Below are 13,482 nucleotides of genomic sequence, written 5' to 3'. Positions count from 1 at the left end.
AATCAATTTTGTATGCTCATTCAGTTTGTCTGTAAAGTAACAGAAGAAAGGCCTACTGAATCTAGCATGACATATTTTGATGAATGTAAAATGTCATCTGGAAAGCTTCTAATTTCTTCCAAGTGGAGCTAACTGTTCAAAAATACTCTTTAGAAACAGAAGACCTATTAGAGTGTATAGGAACTAGGGCTGATCTATAGCACCTTGGAGAACAAAAAGACTTCAGATAACTGAACTGTTGTCTCTTAATTGTATACTCCTGTTACAGATCTCCCTATGAAAATAGAATAGATAACTCCTCATTAAAAATAATTATTTTAGAAGTATCAATTAATTTATTCATACAAGTGAAATACAAGATGGTATGGGAATGGAAGAGCACTTTGAGAACCTTCCATTCTGTTAAGCAATTCTTTAGGAGTGAGAGTACGGAAAAGATAGTTTAAATTCACTGACTTCCATATTTTTTTCTGCCTCTCATTAAATTTAGTCTTAAGTTTTGTTTTACAAGAAATAAGAAAAACAAACTAAAAAAGAATATTATAAGGTGAATATTGTGGGTGGGCAATAACTTCTAAGCATCTCTTGTGCCTAATCACAGAAATGAAAACAGATTCAAATCCTCAAATGAACCTAGAAAAGAGTGATATTTAAGTTATGCAAAGGAAACAGTTAAAAAAAAAAAACAAAACCAAGCAAACCCTAGCAAGTTGCCATCAGAACCCTTCCACATGCAGATTGAGCAAAAAGCTCTTCTTGAACTTTCCAATCGTACATGTTGAATTTATTTTCCATTCTTAAGAGAGAAAATATAGACTACCGTTGTTTACAAACAACTAGACTAATTGTTAAGCTGATGTGCAAAGGATGTTTAAAATTATGACAAATATTTTATTGATTATGATAATTTGTTCACAGAGGAGTCTGTGCAATAAACTGTGCGTACACCTTGCATAGCTTTTCATTCAGAGCCAGGTGAATTTTGGAATTAATATTGCAAGTGAAATGAGAGATAGAAACTCAATTTTATATCTACTGCAAGTGTATGAGTGAGGAGTAAAATAATCTCTGACTATCTGAGTAAATAGTTTTTAGAAAAGTAGAAACACATTTTCTTTAAAAGTATTCAGTATCTGAACCAATAAAAATGTATTTTATAAGCAACATAAATAGGTTGATGATTCCTGTTTTTGTTTATGCTTGCAGAAAATCCAAGGAGGATAATGTTATTTTATCACATTTATTCCATTGAAAATGTATCCTCATGATTTTCTATTGGCCTTTTATCCCTTTGCTAATCGACTCTGAACATCTTGCTGTGAGTATTCAGCTGAAATTCAGGCTGTGGATAGTGACTGACCATTTAAATGGAGTCACACAGCATTGATTTCTTACCCTGATTGGAGACTTTCCATAAGCCACCAGGACATCAAATCACTCAGAAAGAGGTAGCAGCTAGATTGGATTAGGCAAGTTTAGAAGATTTCAAACCTCCTCTGGCCACACAACACTTCTGTGAAGCATCTTTCCTAGACAGAAACAAATTAAAGACAGGGTCTATTGGTTGGATGCAGTTTAGTTTTCACTTTCTGCTGTCCCTTCTACCCACAAGAAAGGAGTGTCTTTAGCAGTGGCTGGGCTGCTCCAGGAGCAGATGCTTACCCCTCTCGGCTCTCCAGCTTCAACTCAATATTAAACTCAATGAGCCTACTCAACATCTTCAGTGATACAGACATGGGAGGCTGGGATAAATGGAATGCAATTTAACTATCCAGGGATTTGGGGATTTCAAAACTGCCCTAAGCAGCGTCTTGTATCATAACTGTTGTGTTCTTTCTGATTGGAATGATTGAACATAGGAACATACAACTTGTTTTGTGCAAATATTTATGTGAAAAAACATTGATATTTGCATAAAACTAAAATAAAAAGGATCAAGCACAGCCAGTGCAAGAGAATTTTAAAGCTGAGCAAATAGGAGCTTTTGGAGTTAGGTTGTTTTGTCTTCTAATAGCTAGATATTAGCCCTGAAGTAGACAAATTCTCAATAAAAGTTTTATTTTTTAGGAATATTTTCATTACTGGTGAACAATTTTATGTCTATGGAAAATGCACTGCTAAATATGAAGTCATGGTGCAGAAGTCAAAGAGCATGAATAAACTTTAAACGATTGGTAGGTCCAGTACGCGTATCTCATTTGTTCAACTCTTTTCCTTCCTTTTCATTGCATTTGTTGCCAATGAGCTACAGAGCAAGTCTTCACCTGCTACACATGTACTTCACCTGCGAGTAAAAAAAGCCCAAATTTGCATCAAAAAAAAGCTATTTTTGGATCAAGTTTTAGTTCAGTGTACACATTGTTGAAATGGTAGAGGTATTGCACACAAGACATGAAGTGACTGAATTCTGTGTTAGAATCTAAATAGCAATCATTGAAAGGACTACAAAAGCAAAACAAAGTTATTTCACTTTTCTATTTTATGAGTGACTGGAGAACTAGTGAGCATTTAGCCTTTGAAAGACTGAAGATTGAGCAAAGAAAAATGAAAAGTATTTTCATCAGAATGTTTGAAACAGTTCTGTTTTGTTCAGGTTTGGAGGATTTTTATATTTGAATCTTTTAAATTTTGTGCCTAGTGAACATGTTGAACAAAGGGCACTAATATTGAAGCAGAAGTATTTGGGTACTTCTGAGAAACGGAAAAAATACATTTAAGGAATTTTAGCATTAATATATGCAACAGCCATGATTGAATTTAAGAGACAAATGACTAATTCTGTGGAAATATGTAAATATTCCTAACATTAACAGTCTGATATAATATTGTGGTTATATTTAGGGTAGTGAGCATATATATCAATGCGTAGCTAAAAATGTATTAGTTTTCATGGTTCAAACAATTTGGTTTAAAATTATTTTTGTAAGGTTTAAGCCATAATGCATTTAGGAACATGTTAAATAAATTGACCTGTGCGGTGCTAATGTTAGTCCTGCAGCTCCTGTAATTGAAACACATTGCATAACACAATTTTGAAGATGGAATATTTATCAACTTCAGTGTGTTCTGATTGTAAGATTCTATTCAAAGCAATATCATTCAGGAGCTTTAGTCCCAGACAAGTCACAGTTTTAAAACAACCCTCTCATCCTCCCAAACAGCTGTGTGAATTTGACCTATCTTTTCATTATGCACAAGTTCATAAGGTGCAGTAATGGGCATGCTGCTATATTTATTGATTAATGTGCAAGTGTTTGAAAATGAGCAGCAAATGGTTGAAGTTAACACAGAGCTAGACACACAGGAAGACAGCTTCCAATGTGTTCATGCAAGACTTAGAACTAGCTAACTGAAAAAGTAGGTTTTTTGTACAAAATGGTCGTGAAGGAAAGTTTGAAACTGGATGTGACTATAGAATCACAAAATTAACTAGGTTGAAAAAGACCTTTATGATCAAGTCCAGCCAGGACTGCTGTCCCCAGCAGTCCCCAGGGCTGTTAAGACCACCCCTAATAACTGGTATTTTCTCATTTCTCTGAGTCTGCAGAGAGTCTGAAACAACGGCTTCAAGCAAAGAAGCCAGCATGACACTTGCCAAATGTAAGCTACTTTCAAAACTTGTTTTTGATGTGTAGAGAAGGAAAAAAGAGGAAGAAAGAGGCCAACAAAACCAAATCTCCTCTGCTGATTTGTCAAACCTGGAGAAGCCAGTCCAGCCTCAGTGCCACAGATGCTACGTGAGGTTTCAGGCAGTACATCCTCCATCTGCTCTAGTCCTCTTCTGCAGCGTACCCACCTTTGTTTCTTACTGGTTTCACTTTGACAAGGGCTAAGTGACTCACAATATTACTTACTTCACCAGGAGCAGAAGGGTGTTCAACTTGCACATGTTCTGTGGCAGGCATGTGTGGCTGGCAAGGCTAGTGCGTAAACAGGAGTGAAATTTTGAATCAAGGGTGTGGAAATGGAGAAGAAAAGAGAAGTGTTAATTGCATTTTGAAAAATTTCTCTGTCCCACTTCAAGGTGTGGAATCTGAGCCCATGCCATCTGTTACCTGCTGGATGCTAATTCTGCACAGGATAATTTTCTGTAGCTTTTCCTGTGGCTGTATTTTCATAGGAGGATTTCTGAGCTACAGCAGCTCTTAATTCTAGTTCAAATATTAGTGCCAGACATGGAGAGGAAAGATCTCATTATTTTTCGTTAGTATTACACATTTGGCAGGAGCTGTAGGAAATGAGTTGTAAAAGGCTGGTAAAAGGGTGCATCATCATCCTGACATGCAGTTCACACATTGCTTATGCTAAAATGCCACTACTTCTCAAAGGGGTTTTACTAGGCAGACAGATTTTGGAGGCTTTCTGACTGGATGACAGTCTTACTGACACCTGAAGCTTTCAGCTTCCAGATACTTCCAAAGCCAGACCTCCCTTAACCCCTGGGTTATCTGGTGGAGCGCTACTCTCAAAATTGAAGTGTCCGCAAGACAAAAGGTAGGTAACCCAAGGAAGTAAAAGGTCAGAAGAAGCAGAAGAATTTGGATACTTGTCAGAAATGTAGGGATCTTGGAAGATTCAGTATTTCTTTATCTACTCTTTTTTTTTTAAAGTGTTAAAACATTAAAAATGCCTCAGATGTAGTCCAATGCACGGCCAAGGAAGGTTAAATTAATCTTCAAACTCACCACAGGGACAGTTAGTTCTCATTTATGAGCTGTGAAAGTGCCAGTTTTTATTAATTCCTAAGACTTTGCAAACAAGTGAGAACCTGGTATTTTGGTTTTGGGGTTTTTTGTTTTTTTTTTGTTTTTTTTTTTTAATTTATTTTGTAAGATTAATGTTTATTAACTCATTTCCTCTAACGACTCATTGAGACATCAAGAAGGTAATAGCATCTCATTTGGTCTGCAAATCAGAATGTAAATATTCTGTCTCCATGCCACTGTAAGAAAGAGGCATTGTACATCTATTTTTTGGAGTTGCCCAGCTGTTTCATTGTGCAAAAGCATAATAGCTGTTATTTTCCAGCATTTTTGTGTTTTTTTTAACACTGGCATCCAGACAGTTTGAGCTCTGATATTTCTACTACAAGTGCAAACCCAGAAATCTTGACTGGTCGGTGACCTGGTGTAAACCAAGACGAGTACAGAACATATACAACTTAGAGACTCAAGATGCAGGGTGCTACAAAATAGCAACAAAACAGGTGTATGATCATTGTGGAAAGACTCTCATCTGTGAGCTTTGTAGACTGCTGGATGCAACAAATATTGCAGCACCAGTCAAGCTGAGATGCAGGTGGGATAATAAACGCCAGGTTGGACAGGGCCTTGTGTGATATGGTCTAGTAGGAGGTGTCCCTGCCCATAGCAGGGAGGGTTGGAACTGGATGATCTCAACGCACTTTGTAACCCAAACCATTCTATGATTCTATGAAATAAGCAGGAGATGAGAAGAGGTTTGGATATGATGAACTGGCCCTTGGCTTTTCTGCACGTACACAAGAGCTAGCAAAGCAGAGATATGGCTGAGGAATTGTTTAGTCTCTATCTGCAGAGGAAGTTTACAGGGACTGGAAATGGGAGGTGTAAATTGTCACATCTTTGTCCCACTCACCAGCAGTGCCACTCCTATCAGACAAGAAATCTCCCAGCAATGCTCTACTTGGCTTTGTGTTGGAGATTATGTGTGGGGTGCCCCATGGCAGGATATGAAATTTGAAAAGCAGATGTGGCTGAGCAAATGACAAGGCCTATACTGCAGTCCTGCTAACTGTGCAAGAGTGGTGTTTTTGGTTTAATGTGTGTTAGACAAGCTCTGTGATTTTTTGGATGTGCACTGCCCACAGCAGCAATCACTTAACGCTTCATTAGATTTTGGAATGATTGGCTAGTACAGGCCTCTTTACAAGAGGAGAAGTGATTTTCCTGGCATAACATTTTATAGAAGTATGCTATTAGTCATATGCCATTGCTGGTATATTTGACTTGTTTGTTGTCTAATGTTTGATGTGAATACTAGTTAAGATTTATTTTGTGATTTCCACTATGCCAATGTAAAAGATATAGTTTATTGCCATCAGGTTGGAAAAAAATGACCTCTTGATGCAAAAAGGGTATCAAGATTTGAGACTTCCTAGTGATAAATGACAGAGGTACCAAGTATACCGTGTATCGCTTCTTTGACTATGAAGTACTTTTTATATAACATTGTGGTTTTCATTCTTGCCCCTAGAATACCCTTGGATGCGAGAAATACTCTCCCAGCAATGTTATTATGCTGAGAAAAAGATTTTAATTTTTATACAGTTGTAAAAATAAATAAATATAAGAGTGCAGGCATAATACTTTAGTTGCATAATGTGATACCAGTCATCTTAATAAGACCATCATTCACTCAAAATCCCAATAATTTGCAGTATAGCTTATCTAAATGGAGGTCAGAGAAGACACTGGTAAGGTCAGCAATTAGTGCTAATACTGAAAGCCAGCACTTAGCAGATGGGACAGTAATTGCAAAGTGTATGAAATTTGAAATATTCCACGAGAGGCTGCTACAATCTTGGGCTCTTTTTTGCTTTCTACAAATTCTCACCCACTTGTACTCGCTAATGATTTCTGATTTGAAGAGATCCAGAAATTAAAGGAAGAGCTATCTTCAAAGCATTAGCTCTACAGTCTTTTGAGTTCATACAATTGATAACAAAGTCACTGTTTTCAAGCCTTCCAAAATCTAATCAGAGCTTTAAGATGACATTGCACCACATATGTTGCATTCAGTTATGCCCATTTAAAACAATTATAATAGAAATTCTGCCTTGCTGAGAAAACTCTGGACAGCTGGAGTCTTCCCTTTAACCTGCATAAAACTAGCAGGCATCACATCTTTCTGCATAGCATTTCCCCTGCCAGTGTAATTTAAGGAACCTGGTTGCCTGAAGTTAGGTCAGAAAGGCTGAAAAGAAGAATAATTATGCTGTGTGGTTTTAAATAATAAGAATATATTAGCTGAGTTTACTTTTATCTTGCAAGACTTGTTACAGAACTAACTTGGAGATTTGCTGTATTCCTAAATAATGATTGTCTAAATTTTTCCCATCATTGGAAAGATCCTTACAAATGCTGTAAACATCAAGGACAATTTTAGGTTAGAGAGATAAGAAAAAATGTTAACTTAAAACTTAGTTCATCAATAATTGAAAATATTTCTGGGGAATGTAATCTACATTGGAGATGCTTTATCTAAAGCTGCGTGGCTGTATGGGTTTGATTGCTCTTCTGTGCCACAAGGTGTCATTGTTTCACCAGTATCAGCTTTTAAAATCCATGCTATTGGAAAATACACAAAAATTCCTTAAGAAGTTGAAAGCATACAAAGACAATTATCTAGTTTTTAGCTGCTTGCAGAATGTAGAAAATTGCATCCTGTCAAAGACTAAATCCGAAAGATCTCCTTGACACCTATTAATATACCAGCAAGCTTTCAAAACCTTCAGGCTGGTTTGGTTTTCCCTTCCTTGTGTAAAGGCATACTGTGTGGCCATTCGACCCCCTTACCTTGATATGTGGTAAGGAATTGCATTTTAATCCCTTTTAAATAGTTGGAGGATGTCACATGCCGTTTTGACAAGCCCAGGTTTCTGTCCCCCTCCTCAGGCAAAGGTCAGGAGGGCTGTCCTGCTGTTTGCTTGACACCAGGACCTGTGTAGTTGTACTGGTGTTATTAATGCAGCACTTTGTATGACATTGAGTCTGTTACACAAACGTCGGGTAGGGTACTGTAAAGAAGAAATTCTACTATTGAGAACAGACAGGAAACAAATGGGCTTGAGCATCAGTACTACAGCATTTTTTTTGCAACTGCATCAGCCAAATAAACCCTCAAGTATATTTATCCATTCAGGAGATTTTCCAGACAGTCACCTAGTTGGCAAAACATGACTAAGTTTCTCTTTGAAATCCTGGGGGGCTATCCATCACTTTTGCAGGGCTTCTCTGGTGCAGTGCAGGGAGTTGGCTGCTCAGCCAGGATTTTGCATCTGTTGTGAACAGGAATGCAAAGGGAGCTGCTCAGCCACTGCACTATTTGCTCTGCCCTCGGGGCAGCCAGAAACACTACTTCAAAACGAGTGCATTGTGCAAAAACCATCAGAAAAGTTAGGGGATGACAGAGAGAGTGGAAAAGGAGGGAGCAAGATGTGTTGGCTCAGATGCAGCAGGAGAGACATGGCATTTACTTGTAAGGCTGGAAGAAGTGCTGGGAAAAGGGATGTAACAAGGGAGCTGTCAGGAAATGTTGGAGGTATTGCTTGGGATTTTCTGCCCAGGTACTTACTACCTTGGAGAGAACATCTGAGTATCCTGACATGAGATGGTGGCATAGGAAACCGATGTGTTAATAGAAAACTGTTGGTATATTACAGAGACCAAAGATGATGAGCTGTGAGTTAAGAAGGCCAGAGACAGCTATCTTATGTGTGTCCATAGATTATAAAACTAGCAACCTATAGCTGAAATACAATAATATAAAGTGAAACAAAATTAAATAAAATAATAAAACAGATAATCTAGGCATTAAATCATGTCACTGTCAGCTGAAAATGGATACTAAATACAGTGAGTACATACTCAGTTTTGTAATCTGTCTTGTAAAATCTCAGTGGACCCTCCAAAACTTCAAAACCATTGGAAAAGTTTCTTCATTCTGGGGTAAAGATTACTAACAGAATAGCATGTGAAAAGCTTGCTGGAAACTGCTGTCTAAATCATTACCTTTTCTGTGCATAAATAGTGACACTCTGTGAAGAGTATTCAAGTATAGAAAAGAGGGAATTTATCCATAGGAGTTTGCTGGATTATAGAAAGACATTAAGCTATGTACTCGGTATTAGTCAGATTGCTGTAGGGAGAGAAAAACATGGTTCTGTTGCCTCAAATTTTGTGAATTTTAACACTGATTAATTAAAGATTTTTTTTTGAGCAGCCAGAGAGCTAAGCTCTTACTGAGGATCTTTTCTGTAATTCAGTATTGATATTAAAAAGGTCAGTATTAAAGAAGAACACAGGTTTATCTCTCCGGGGCTCTTGCTTTGCTTTTCTTAGCAGCGAATGAATGTACCAAACATATTTTTGTCTGTGCTTTCAGACACAAAACAAACCACACTTCTTCACACAATGTCTTTCACCAGGACCATCTGCAGGTGCCGTCACACGGCACCTGTTGGCAGCAGTGGTGAGCAGTGTGAGCCCTTGTGCCTCACTTGGTCCTGCTTTCAGCTCACACAGGTGCACATCTTGTGCAGGTTTCTGCATGCTTATGTTTCATCCTGCTTTTTTCCTACTTTCTTTAGGTTTCACTAGCCAACAAATGCATGTTTTTAAGTATTTAAACTGAAAAGCAGTCTTCACAAGAATGGTGTTTACAGTAGTGACAGTTCAATCTTGTACTGACAGAGCATGACTCATGTCTCTGGGATGGAAGGTAGCATAGGATCTTTATGAGCTGCATAAAATCTTTTCCCTAGGCTGCCAAGGGTGCCTATCACCTTTGCAAATGAGTCCCTAAATGTCAGGATTGCTTTTCAGCTCAAACCATCAGCCATGGCTGTCTATTTTGTCATGAGATAGATAGCTTGCTTTGTGTATAAACTGCACCTCAAACCAAATGGAAAAAAATAAACAGCAATAACATTTCTGATGGAGACTCCCTTCCACAGAAGGGCTCAAAATGTCATGTAATAGCTACAAAGATAATGTCTCATGCATTATAAAAAAAACAAAAACACCAAAGGAGGAGCTTTTACTCTGCACTATATTTGTTCAGCCTAGGCAGAGGTGAAACTTCTGTCTCCTCATGTGCCAGCATGGATGCAGCAGCAGTGGCTCCGGCTGAAGACCCAAACAGTAACACCCTTCCTGGTGACACCATCTGCTGCTGGCTGAAGGTCTCAGCACAGCCCTTTTTCCACTGCAACCCTGGGAAAACAGCCCAAATGCCTGAGCACTGCTTCAGCCTCACTGGAAACATTTCTCTGGCATTCAGAGCAGCAAGGCAAAGAAACACTCATATTCCTTTCAGGGCTTGACAAGCTTCATTTCATAAAGGCCTTTTGCATTTGCCAGATTTACAGTATCTGCTCAGGAGCTGTTTATGCAGGCGCAGCTCAGTTCCTGAATACCTTCCAGGCAATGTGTTATCATGTACTCAGTTTGTGTAGCTTGCTTTTTACGCAGTTGGTATTCAGTACGTTCACTGAGTACAGTCAAGCTGTCACACATCAAAGAAAGGGACAGAAAAAGCAAAGTAATATGTGTCTTTTCAGAGTCCTTCCAGGCTAAACAGGCTGCCCACAGTAGCGCACAACAATGCTCAATGCCCAGTCTGAATTTGAAATACTTATCAATGTGCAATTACCACTGACCATGGCAAGGGCTGGCATTGTGTCACAGTGATACGATGACAGAAATACTGGGGCAATATTTGCCCAGAATTGGTACCCCTTCGTCATGTCATGCAAAACATTAGAAGAGTGTGGGCACCGAATGCGGAAACAGGTAGGATACAAATCAACTTCAACAGAAAGGAGAGGAAGTCAGTAAGAATAGAGGGGACTGCCCCAATAAGTAATGTTTTGTAGTCAGTGCTTGCTTTTTCATGTCCAACTAGGCTGTACTGGTTAACTGGACAGGTGAGTCAAGTGGATGATTTTAATCTGTGGAAAAGATAAAGAGAAAATAAAGTGACCCCTTAGAATAACTCAGTATAAAGCTGCTACTGAAGACCACTTAAAAACCAGGTCTCTAGTGACCTAATTATTTTCCATTCTTTTCCACTGTCATTATGTTAACTGACGTACAGATGCTCATCCACAAACTTCTCAGCAATGTTCAAAGGCACTTATCTCCTATTTTTGCCTTTGAAAATCTCCCCCTAATACATTTCTAGCAGTCCTTCATTCTCAGCATTTATCACATATCCAGTTATCCCTATCTTCTCCAGCTTTTCTGCTGATAAATGTTAGCTCTATATTTCAAAAAAATTAATAACCACAGGGACATATTTCAACTTAACAGAAGTTCAGGACTGTCTTGGTTTCCCACAGCAACCATCAGGAATCCTAATAGAAAATGGGTCAAATGAAAACATTATATGGCAAAATAGTAGGCAAAGTATCATAGTCTTATTTCTGGTAGGTTGCTGCACATTTGTTGAGATTGGATGTGTTTTACACACCAATTACTCTAAATTATTATAATATAAAAAATCATGCTATAGGAACACTTAACCCATTTTGGAGAGAGCAAAATTAATGGGTCAAAGGAAAGCAGCACATACTTTCAGTTCTACATGGCATTTTAGTGATGAATTTTCTAGAAAATTATGCACAAATATAAGTCTGTTATCCTGATTGGGGCATTGTCATAGAGGTTATAAATTTGACAGTTAAAACAATCTATGGCGAAGGTAACAACAAAATATTCATCTAGGAACAACAGGAATTGAATTTCACGCCAGCTTTCTTTAAACTGTCTTTGGTTAGTAACGTGAATACCTGACAATTTTCTATTGCCTTTTTTGCTGCTATGTTATTTCATCATAGAATCGTTTGGGAGCATCTATGGTACTCTGGAGAACAAAGGTATAGAAGAATACAGAGGGCAGATAAGACTTTTTAAGATCCTTATGGTCCATCACCAAAGACAATTTGTTCTCTGCAAAGGACATGTTAAATATCTTAGTGAATGATGCTAACTTTTGAGAAAGTGTGAAACAGAACAAACAGGATTTAAATAAATTGGGTACTCAGACAGAAAATAAAGTAGGACTAAATTTAGAAATTTGGTTAATATATCAAGAGAAAATCCCAATTTTTCAATCGAGTAGATGAAGCTTGAGAAAATATACAGGTCTAACATTGCCACCTCATTTTGAGTAGGAACTGATCACAATCTATTGAATTCAATGAGGAGAATAATGTTCCTCTTGATAAGCTGGCAAACTGAATTTCAGAACACAGGTGCTATCTTTATAAACTCAGGAAAACAAAACTCTCAGAATAGTATATTGCTTTGGTTTTCATCAAAACCCTTCTGATGGGAGAACACAACTAAATGCTCTCTGTACAGTATCCATTTCTGATATGTTTAGCTTCTGCAATCACTGAACTGAACAGTCTGGTGAATTATCAAAGAATGTTTAATTTTTTTTTTTTTTTTTGTCTTTTAGTGTGTGTGGTTTTTTTGTCTTTTAGTGTGTGTTTTTTTTGGGGGGTGGGGGAGGTTTTTTTTTTGTTTGCTTTTTAATGTGTTTGCTTGTTTTAGTTTTGCTTGTTTTTTTTTTCTATGGCTGGAAGGCATAATATTCAAATTTTTCGTTTTTAGTTACAAGCATTATGAAATAAAGCCAAAGATGACCTCTTTCTTGTGCTGCTTTTGTTCAAAATTGTTGCAGAAGAAATTTGGCATTGGAATTTTATATTTGTTTATTTTGATTTTGCTAAATACTTCCTCCATCTTTTCTACACTTTTCTGTCCTCTGATGACAAACTCTAGTTACTGTCTAAAGAACTTTTCCTCTTCCCCATTATCCAGATCCTGGCTTAAAACCTACTTCCTGCCAAGGTGGGAAAGCTTAAAAGCAGTCTGGACTGAGCGGTCCTCTCTTATGGCACTGAGTAACTTGTCCCACAGGTCACATCCCCCTCCACCACGAGGACCTGCTCAGCCACCATCCCAGCTCCATAGCAATACTGCTATAGGTGTGAGTGCAGGTGGGTGAAACCTCTAGCTTCTCAGAGATTCTCATCCAAACTCTCATATCGTACATCACAAATGGGAATCTTTGTTCTGATCCATGTCTTACAGGCATATGAACTTACATTGTCTATGCATAATTTAATATAAAGAGCATGGTATTGTGCTTTTATGAATAAACAGAAAAGAAATTAAGCATTGGATACCAGCTGTTGAGCTTATTGTCAGCTATTTTCAGAGAAAACTGTGATTAGAACTGTGTATCAAGGGAACTTGCATAATAGAATTTACTTTATTTTGCATTATAGCATAAATATCTATGTCCTATGACTCCAACCACAGTATTTTATATCAAAATAGCTGATGATGCAAGCCAGATTTTACTAGTGCTGAGACCTTGCTCTCTGATCTTTCTTCCATTCATTTGAGAAAAGAAATACAATTTCTTTCCAAATGTCTCCCCAAAAGCTTTTAAGAGATAAACACCCCCCCCCCCCTTTATTCTAATGTAAACTTCAACCCATAAAGATTTGATACAAGAGTGTAAATCTTTCCCCTCCAGAAGTTATTTGCCACGCTTCTTCTTATCCTTTGGATGACTGCAGTAACTTTTATACTATGCTGTCATGAGTGTAATGTTAAGTGCTTCATTAATGATGATTTGTGCCATTGAAAAGTTTAAAATGGGCTGATCCTGGCAAGGGCCTGATATTATTTATTTTTGTTCTTT

The sequence above is a fragment of the Pezoporus flaviventris genome, unplaced genomic scaffold (genome assembly GCF_033815535.1).
Source record: "Pezoporus flaviventris isolate CSIRO_AGI_PZ_B2104156 unplaced genomic scaffold, CSIRO_AGI_Pfla_v1 ptg000015l, whole genome shotgun sequence".
NCBI lineage: Eukaryota > Metazoa > Chordata > Aves > Psittaciformes > Psittacidae > Pezoporus > Pezoporus flaviventris.
This window is presented reverse-complemented; position numbering follows the sequence as displayed.